Source organism: Euleptes europaea, chromosome 18, assembly GCF_029931775.1.
Source record: "Euleptes europaea isolate rEulEur1 chromosome 18, rEulEur1.hap1, whole genome shotgun sequence".
NCBI lineage: Eukaryota > Metazoa > Chordata > Lepidosauria > Squamata > Sphaerodactylidae > Euleptes > Euleptes europaea.
In genome coordinates, this window is record NC_079329.1 from 31,351,730 (window position 1) to 31,360,869 (window position 9,140).

At 45.2% G+C, this 9,140-nt stretch overlaps 1 protein-coding gene across 1 annotated transcript in view; it reads right to left on the bottom strand.

Moving 5' to 3' along the window:
• The window catches only part of WIPF2 (WAS/WASL interacting protein family member 2), a 29,396-nt gene extending 22,429 nt beyond the window's left edge, over positions 1-6,967 (bottom strand). The window contains exon 1 of the mRNA XM_056863260.1: positions 6,883-6,967. The gene's annotated coding sequence lies outside the window, so the exon portion shown is untranslated. The remainder of the gene's footprint in view (positions 1-6,882) is intronic.
• Positions 6,968-9,140: the final 2,173 nt, after the last annotated feature.

Consider the following 9,140-nt stretch of genomic DNA (forward strand, 5'->3'; position numbering starts at 1 on the left):
GAATAACAAAAGTTTGAGAATCCGGCCTAGTGATATCAGAGACAGCACCATGACCCCAACAAGAACTCCATCCTGACAGCTTTCACCTGCCAACCAAAATCAGTACTGCCTATAATGGCTCTCTTGGGCCTTGGGAAGAGGTCTTTCAGATCACCTACTACCTGATCATTTTAACAGGAGATGCTGGGGATGGAACCCAGGACAACCTACATGCAAACCATTGCTCTGTCCCAAAACACTGGCAACCTCCCCTAGTTGACATAATCCTACAATGGCAAAGAACCGAATGGCAAAAGCAAGCCTTCAATCTAGAGCAATCTACTACAGAACAAGTTATACCAGAGAGGCAACAGAATACCATGAGGCAATCGCCTACAGTTACCCACAGAAAGACCTGTGACACATCATAACCTAAGTTCTATAGCTTGTTCTGCTGAATGACTCAACTTTCAGAGAGGCAAAAGGGGGACTGCAGACACACCTCTAATGTAGAATTATTTACTGGCAGTAAGAACGGCATAATAGAAGCACAAGATCATCCAACTGCCAAGTGTGCCATTAAATCAATGGTGGTAGAAAGTGCCATCAAGTTGCTGCAAATTTATGGCGACCCCATAGAGCAGGGGGTCAAACTCAATTGTTATGAGGGCCAGATATGACATAAATGTCACTTGGTCGGGCCGGGCCATGCATCGCCAGTCCAGATTGAGAGTTGGGGGGGGGCCTGCCTTGGCTGGCTCACGGGCTGGATAAGAGCTCTTAAGAGGCCAGATCTGGCCCTCGGGACTTGTGTTTGACACCCCTGCCATAGAGTTATCAAGGCAATTTACATTCAGAGGTGGTTTGCCATTGCCTGCCTCTGTGTTCCAACCACGAAATTCTTTGGTGGTCTCCTGTCCAAATACTAACTAGGGCCAATCCTGCTTAGCTTCTGAGATCTGCCGAGATCGGGCTAGCTTCAGCAATCCAGGTCAAGGCATTAAATCAATACCTGCACCATAGTTCGAAGACCCAACACCACTATCCATATCTGTGGCACCAATACCTATGTTTTGACTAATGTGCGCATGTTATTTTGCACCAAACGTCCATCAGCTGTCCACAATGGGAGCACAGAGCTAGCTTTGAGGGAAAATAATCAACAGATGTAAGCTGGATAGAAAAATAAAAAAAGAGTCCAAGACAGTGAACATTTTAATCTTCCTGGAGAGACTGCATAGCCACCCCAGGAAAATCTATTCTGGCGGACCGGTGGAGAGTGAAATAGCGAAGTGGATATTCAAAATTTGATTTTTCTGCTTTTCCTTGACTAGTTCCTGTGTGACTAAGGTAAGAGTTAGAGAACACAGTCACACAGGTAAGGAGCCTTTCACACGGGTCTCCCACCTAGCACGGTGCCAATTTTGTGGTTGGGACCTGCACAATAATCTCTGACCCACACCATGGGGGTCATTCAAATTTTGCTTTAACTGCAGAGGAGCCACTCAATCAATCATCAAAAGAAGCTTACATGCAACTAAGGTAATGTTTAAAGGAACTCTCACGCCCACCCCACATATATCTCACTCACTACTGCAACATACGACAAATCCAGGTGCTTCATTGGGGGTTACCACATTAGGTATTCCCACCGATGTATTAAGAGTTTGAAAATGTTATAAAAAATACTGTTTGCACTTTGTTTGGCCCCTTTAGCTGTGAAGATGTCTTCCAAGCATTTTTTAGCCGTGGTATCCAAAAACCCTTTTAAAGCGGATGTTTTTAATAACATTTTCAAACTCTTGATACATTGCTGGGAAAACATAATGCGGTAACCCCCTTAGTCTTGAAATTTTACTTTGGTGTCGAGTATTTCTAGTAATGATTTTAATCCTGTGTCTCTCAGTGAGAAGAACGAAGCTTATATATTACTTCACTTCAGAATATGTTTTGTTGCATGGCATAAAACACCATGTGTATGAAGTTCTTGTCACTTTTTCATATGGTAGCTTTACACCATTAAATGTAGCTCCAATCTATATTGGCTCCAATATTCAATGAAACTGAGTTTTTAAAACAATAATGCAATTATCAGAAATAGGGAAGAAATCAGGTTAGGATTAGAAATTACCTTTTTGTTGTGACGATGACAACCAGGGCTCTCTTTATTTATATACAATACTTTTGTAAAAAAATACAAGAAACTAGGCTTACGTTTTGTGGTAGCAATAATTTTAAAAGATAGTAATTAATAAATGAAACTCTGAAGACTGAAAAATTAGTCTAGCTGCTAAAGTCAAAGAAAATTTGTCAAGGCCTACAATACTAGCTACCGTAAATTGCTATAATATCATGGAACTAATGCTGTCCAAGGTTACCATATGAAAAATTTGCTTCCATCAAAGAAGAGAAGGCCAATTTGGATATGAAGCAAAGATGAAAAGGGATCAAACTTTACACACACATTTAAACCAACCAGTTCAATATTTTACACTTAATCTAAACCATTTCCCTCCTACATTTCTCTATTCATATACTTCAGTTATGCCCCGCCCTTCTCTCTAACAGGGACCCACAGTGCCTTACATTTGCCTTTCCTCTATTTCCTCCTGACGACTCAGTGAGATAGGCTCAGCTGAGTGTGACTGGCCCAAGGTCACCCAGTAAGTTTCCAAGGCATAGGAGGGATTTGAACCTACCTCACAGGAGGTCTGTTGTGGGGAAGGGAAGGTGATTGTAAACCGGTCTGAGTCTCCCTTAAGTGGTAGAGAAAGTAGGCATATAAAAACCAACTCCTCTTCTTCTTGAACCTGGGTCTCCCAGTCTGACCACCTAACCGGTTGGACCGAAGGCAGCCACACTAGTGGCCATTCACAGTCCACGTTCTGGAGAGGTGCTGAAAGGATTATCGCCTAACCTTGCCATAAACAGCAAAGGAAGGGGGGGGGGGTCAAAGGAAAAGCTTCTCTTTACAACAACTTTTATTGGAATCTGGGACTGGGGAAGGGCATGACTAAGACCAAGACCGGAAAAAAGCAACATACTGGCTAGAGAGTTTAGAAACACAGGCTTGTTACTCCAGAACTGGAAACAAAGCCAAGTACAGCTCAAGGACACAACAGCACTGCTTTAGTAATTAGGTATATTATTTGAATTAGGACACAACCTAGCTATTGACCCGCGACTTATACATGTGTACGTGTAAACTGCTGTCAAATCGCAGCCAACTTATGGCAACCCAGTAAGGGTTTCAAGGCAAGAGACTAATGCACTTTGAAGGTGGATTTCACTGTGTGAACTGGCAAAATCCACTTGCAAACGATCGTTAAGGTGCAGTGCATGTGCATTATTTGGGCTGTGTAAATAGCACCAAACAGAGGTGGTTTGTCATTGCCTCCCTCCACATAGTGACCCTGGTATTCCTTGGTGGTCTCCCATCCCAGTACTAGCCAGAACCGACCCTGCTTAGTTTCTGAGATATGATAAGATCAGGCTAGCCTGGGCCATCCAGGTTAGGGCCCCAACAACATATACTAAACCTAAATTTATTCCTTACCTGTGCTTGGATAGCTTCCTTTCATAAATTTCTATGGAGGTCCCACAACCCCCAGATGCATCATTTTGCCTAGTTTAGGAACAACTGATCACCACAAGCAGGAAAACAGCTATACATTTAAACAGACAAGATTAAACACTGTGTAAATTAGAGCATCACACCTAGGACTGCAACAGTAACATTTACATGGCACTTTTGGGAATACAAGGAAACCGAGGCTGAGAAACCAACCACTCCAAAGCCTCTTGACAATCTCAAAGTCTGTCTGAAACCAAGTCCAAATCAACAGCTTGACCCATTAAGCCACCTGGGATGCCACGCTGAAGACTGTCTTCCCAGGAACCACAGACTGCGATAGAGCAGGGTTTCCCAAGGAAAGGAAGAGCTATAGGAACAAGTGTAAAGTGAAACAAGCTAGAATTCAGGTCAGTGAGCAAGTAGACTGCTGCTAAACTGTCTCGACATCCCTTTTAAATACCAAGAGTTCTGCTTGACCAGTCCTTTCACACCCTCCACCCCCAAGCAGAACCTCCACTCCTGAGTTTCAAGAAAGGCATGTTTGGCGAGCAAACACTATGACCAGCTGAGCAACAATAAGGACTTAAAGAAACAGCCTCCACCTGTAAAGAGGAGCAGGGGCTGCCTTTAGAGAGTCTCATGTTCGACCAAAGCCCATGGTTGAAACAGAAAGAAAAGGAATTAGGCCTAGTGCATGCTCAAAAGGGGTTTTTTGTAACAGAACTAGGGAAAGGCTTTAGAAGGAAAGAAAGGAAACAGAAATAAAGAAGTGACGAGACACAACCCACCTAAAAAAGGAAGCATTCGCACAATACCTCTCCACTCAACTACTACCGTTCGGCCTGCAGATCTTTCAATATCACTTCTGAAGTTCAACAGCAGCAGATTATAAGTGAGGTTGCCCGGAAACATCCCCAAAGCAGCGGGCCCTAAACTCCCAGCAGCCCAGAATTAGAAGGGGAGGAAGGGGCAGTTTCTCTTACCACACTCTCACCAGGATAGCCGTCTGCCAGAGATTCACTCTTCCTCCTTGCTATCAACAGCAAATCAAGCCCTCCACCTGAAGGCCTTCCAGCCCGTAGGAACCTGCCCCCCACCCTTTCACTCTACCCACTCCCCCATTTACACTTCACCCATTCATCTTGTCTCCAAGCTCAGTAAGAAGAAGAGTTGGTTTTTATATGCCGACTTGAGAGAGTTGTGACTAGCCCAAGGTCACCCAGCTGGCTTCACGGGGAGGAGTGGGGAAACCAACCCGGTTCACCAGATTAGCCTCTGCCGCTCATGTGGAGGAGCGGGGAATCGAACCCGGTTCTCCAGATCAGAGCCCACCGCTCCAAACCACCCCTCTTAACCACCACACCGGAACACAAAGAATCTTGGATGCCACCCCTCACCCCTGCCCTGGAGAACACCCACCTGCCATTTTCAAACCAGACTAGTTGTAAAATGACACTGGCCTTAAAGCTATGTCGCTAGAACAGATTGCTTTTTTATGGGCACGCAGCAGATCCATGGAGGAAAGGTCCGTACAGGGCCAGCAGCCATGATGACTAAAGGAAACCTCCGTGTTCAGAGGCAGTAAACGTCTGAACCCGAGACAGGAGGCAACATCAGGAGAAGGCACTGGCCTCCGCACCACTGCATGGAACAGGATGCTGGACTAGATGGACCACTGGTTTAGTCCCAAAGGATGCCCCTTACGTTCGTTCCTTTCAGCTAAGTAAAGCTAAATGGAAGACAGTTGAGAGACCAGATAAAAAAGACTGGATAAAAAAAGATGCTGGAACTGACCGAGATGGCGAAGCTGACAGCTTGGATAAATCAGAATGATAATGAACTATTTTTGGGGGAACGGGAAGTTTGGAGAATGTACTGAGAAAATTATTTTTTAATGGGACCATTTAAAGCAGTGGTTCCCAACCTTTTTTTGACCAGGGACCACTAGGACTTTTTTGTTCGGTGCAGGGACCCCAAGGTTCAAAATAAAAATTCCGAGAATTTTAAAATAAACTTTAATCATAACTGTTAGTTAAACATTAAACTTAGAATAATATCTGAATATATATATACATTATAATAGATACCGTTTAATTGAAAATATTAATTTATTATGGGTTTATAACTTTGTTTCGTGGACCTTAATTTAGTTCTCGCAGACCCCTGGGGGTCCATGGACCCCTGGTTGGGAACCAGTGATTTAAAGGATACTCTTTGATCTAATCCCTTATTTATACTTCACATTAATTTTTATATTAGGTATTGATTTCATAATGTCTGATACGATAAGAACAGGTTAATTAAATTAACATTGGGATTAGTTCCGTTAGCAAAAGTTTATACAATTTAATTTTAGATGGAAGAGGGAGAGGGGGGAAGTCATTTGATTGTTATATTAAGAAATATTATTTGTTTTATTATTATTATTACTACTATATTTGTTTCTGTATATATATTAAATGAAGAAAAATTTAAAAATTAAAATTTTTATTATTATTATTATTATTATTATTATTACTACTATATTTGTGTCTGTATATATATTAAATGAAGAAACATTTAAAAATTAAAAAAATATTCAGCGGTCATCTCTCTTACAACCCAGCAGACGTAGATAAACACTCCCACCCAAGGTTTCCAACAATGCCTCTTGCACCCCAACCCTGAACAAAAGAATAAACCCCCTAGAAAATACAGCAACGAATATGCTCATCAAGGTGATAGTGCCAAATATGTTACCCCACCCCTCTTTCCTTCTGTATCCCACTTATAATTTAAAATCAATAAAAAATATTTATAAAAAGAAAGAAAGAAAGAAGTGTATTAGAAAAGCAATAAACAGGTTCTTTATGCATTGGTAATTCCCCTTTTCTATGATTAAAGAAGCATTAACTACTTAGAAAAAAAGAAAGAATATGCTCATCGGAACACCCCAAGCAAAAGCAAAAAATGCGGAGATATTTTGCATCCGAAACTGCACCCCTTTCCTGCTCCAGCACAAGTCCCTTGAACAGCGCCTGGCACTTGCAAGGGAAGAGCAAGCCCTCCCCTTACCTTTGCTTATCGCGAGTCCCCTAGGTTACTCCTCCTCCCCCCCTACTCCTCCTTGCACCAGCCCCCCTCCCCCTGTGTGGGACCCCTTTTCCCGCCCCATACTCGCCCCCCCCCCCGCCCCCCCCCGCCCCCTCCCCGCCCCCTCCCTTGACCCCTACCCGCCATAGGGACGCCGGTCAAAGAGCAAACCACCGACGATCCGTCCCACGGAACACGGTTTTGCAGAGGCCTCGTAGGCCTGCGGTGGCGTGAGGCCCGCCGCCTCCGTCGCTTACCCGCAGCCTCGACTCTCCTCAGGGCCCTCCAACCCGGAAACGACCGCCCGCCCTCCCGGCGGCCGCACAAAATGGCGGCGAGGCGCGCCCCCTCGGCCAACGCGCATGCGTGAAGCGGCCACGCCCCCCCTTCCCGCTCGGCCTGAGAAGGGAGACGGCGGAGCAGCCATATAAAGAAGGTCGGGGAAAGGTGGAGGGCGGCGGCCATGTTGAAAGGGCTCCGGGCCAATGGAGGGTCTGCGGGCGGCGGCCATGTTGGGAAGGGCTCCGGGCCAATAAGAAGGTCTGCGGGCGGCGGCCATGTTGGGAAGGGTTCCGGGCCAATAGAGAGACTGCCGGGGGCGGCCATGTTGGGAAGGGCTCCGGGCCAATAGAGAGTCTGCGGGCGGCGGCCATGTTGAAAGGGCTCCAGGCCAATAGAGAGTCTGCGGGCGGCGGCCATGTTGGAAAGGGCTCCGGGCCAATAGAGAGTCTGCAGGCGTCGGCCATGTTGAAAGGGCTCCGGGCCAATAGAGAGTCTGCGGGCGGCGGCCATGTTGGGAAGGGCTCGGAAGCGCGTTCGTGAGGCTTGTTGGCGCCACCTTGTGAGATAGTAGAAAAGATTAAAAAATTATCTTGTGAAATAGATTTGCGAAGAACTTCGGAAAGCCTTTCGTGCCAACTACGAGCGCCATCTAAAGCGGTTGCTACGCGCACAAACGCGGCCTTTGTCGTCATCAGAACGGCGCCAAACGGCAAAAGTGCGTAATAAAAACATCACCGAAGACCGGTTTAGTCTACTGGTGACCTCCTCAAGCTTCTTCGCAATGACCCCTGGGAATTGTAGTTCATAGAGAGCATTATCGACACCTGCCCTTAGTTACCCACATGTTGTTTTAGTAGAAAAGGGCAAGAGTCCAGTAGCACTTTAAAGACTAACAAAAATGTTTTCTGGTAGGGTATGAGCTTTCGTGAGCCACAGCTCACTTCTTCAGATACAGCTAGAATGAGAATCCATCTGTCTTTAAGTAGAGGAGAGTGAATCCAGACAAGCATTAGTATGTAAATGTTAACAGTGTGTCAATGTGAATAGCAGGCGTGATGGGATTAGGTGTGGCATGCAGAAAAGTCTGTGATGTCCAGGGGAGAGATGGGTGGGAGAAATCAGCATTGGTCATGAGCCATGAATGCAAGGTCTTTATTCAGCCCAGGTAAATGCATTGACTTTAGTTTGAATATCAAGTGTAATTCAGCAGTTTCATCTTTCCAATCTCCCTTTGAAATTCCTTTGTAAGAGAACTGCTACTCTTAAATCTGCAACAGAATGTCCTGGAAGGTTGAAATGTTCTCCCACTGGTTTTTGAATGTTGTGGTTTCTGATGTCAGGCTTATGTCCATTTAATCTTTGTCTAAGAGACTGACCTGTTTGTCCAATGTAGATTGTGGAAGGGCATTGCTGGCATGTGATGGCATAAATCACATTAGAAGATGAGCAGGAGTATGAACCTGAGATAGTATGGCTGACATTGGTGGGCCCAGAGATGGTGTTCCTAGAATCTATATGAGGGCAAAGTTGGCACCTTGGTTGGTTGCAGGCCTTGGTGCCAGAGTCCATGTTCCTGTTAAGTTGTTTATCATCATGGGTGTTTTAGATTAGCCGGCTGTCTGTAAGCAAGAAAGGGACGCCCCCCCCCCAGTGCTTCAGCGAGGGAAGTGTCACAATCCAGCATTGGTTGTAGGTCCTTAATAATACGTTGGACTGGTTTTCGTTGGGAGCTATAAGTGACAACCAGAGGTGTTCTGTGAATTATCTTGTGAAATAGATTTGCAAAGAACTTCGGAAAGCCTTTCGTTCCCGCTACGAGCGCCATCTAAAGCGGTTGCTACGAGCACAAACGCGGCCTTTGTCGTCATCAGAACGGCGCCAATCGGCAAAAGTGCATAATAAAAACATCACCAAAAACCGGTTTAGTCTACTGGTGACCTCCTCAAGCTTCTTTGCAATGACCCCTGGGAATTGTAGTTCATAGAGAGCATTATCGACACCTGCCCTTAGTTACCCACATGTTGTTTTAGGAGAAAAGGGCAAGAGTCCAGTAGCACCTTAAAGACTAACAAGAATATTTTCTGGCAGGGTGTGAGCTTTCGTGAGCCACAGCTCACTTCTTCAGATACAGCTAGAATGTGAATCCATCTGTCTTTAATCCATCTCTCCTCTATGGATCACATACATGAACACATGAAGCTGCCTTATACTGAATCAGACCCTTGGTCCATCG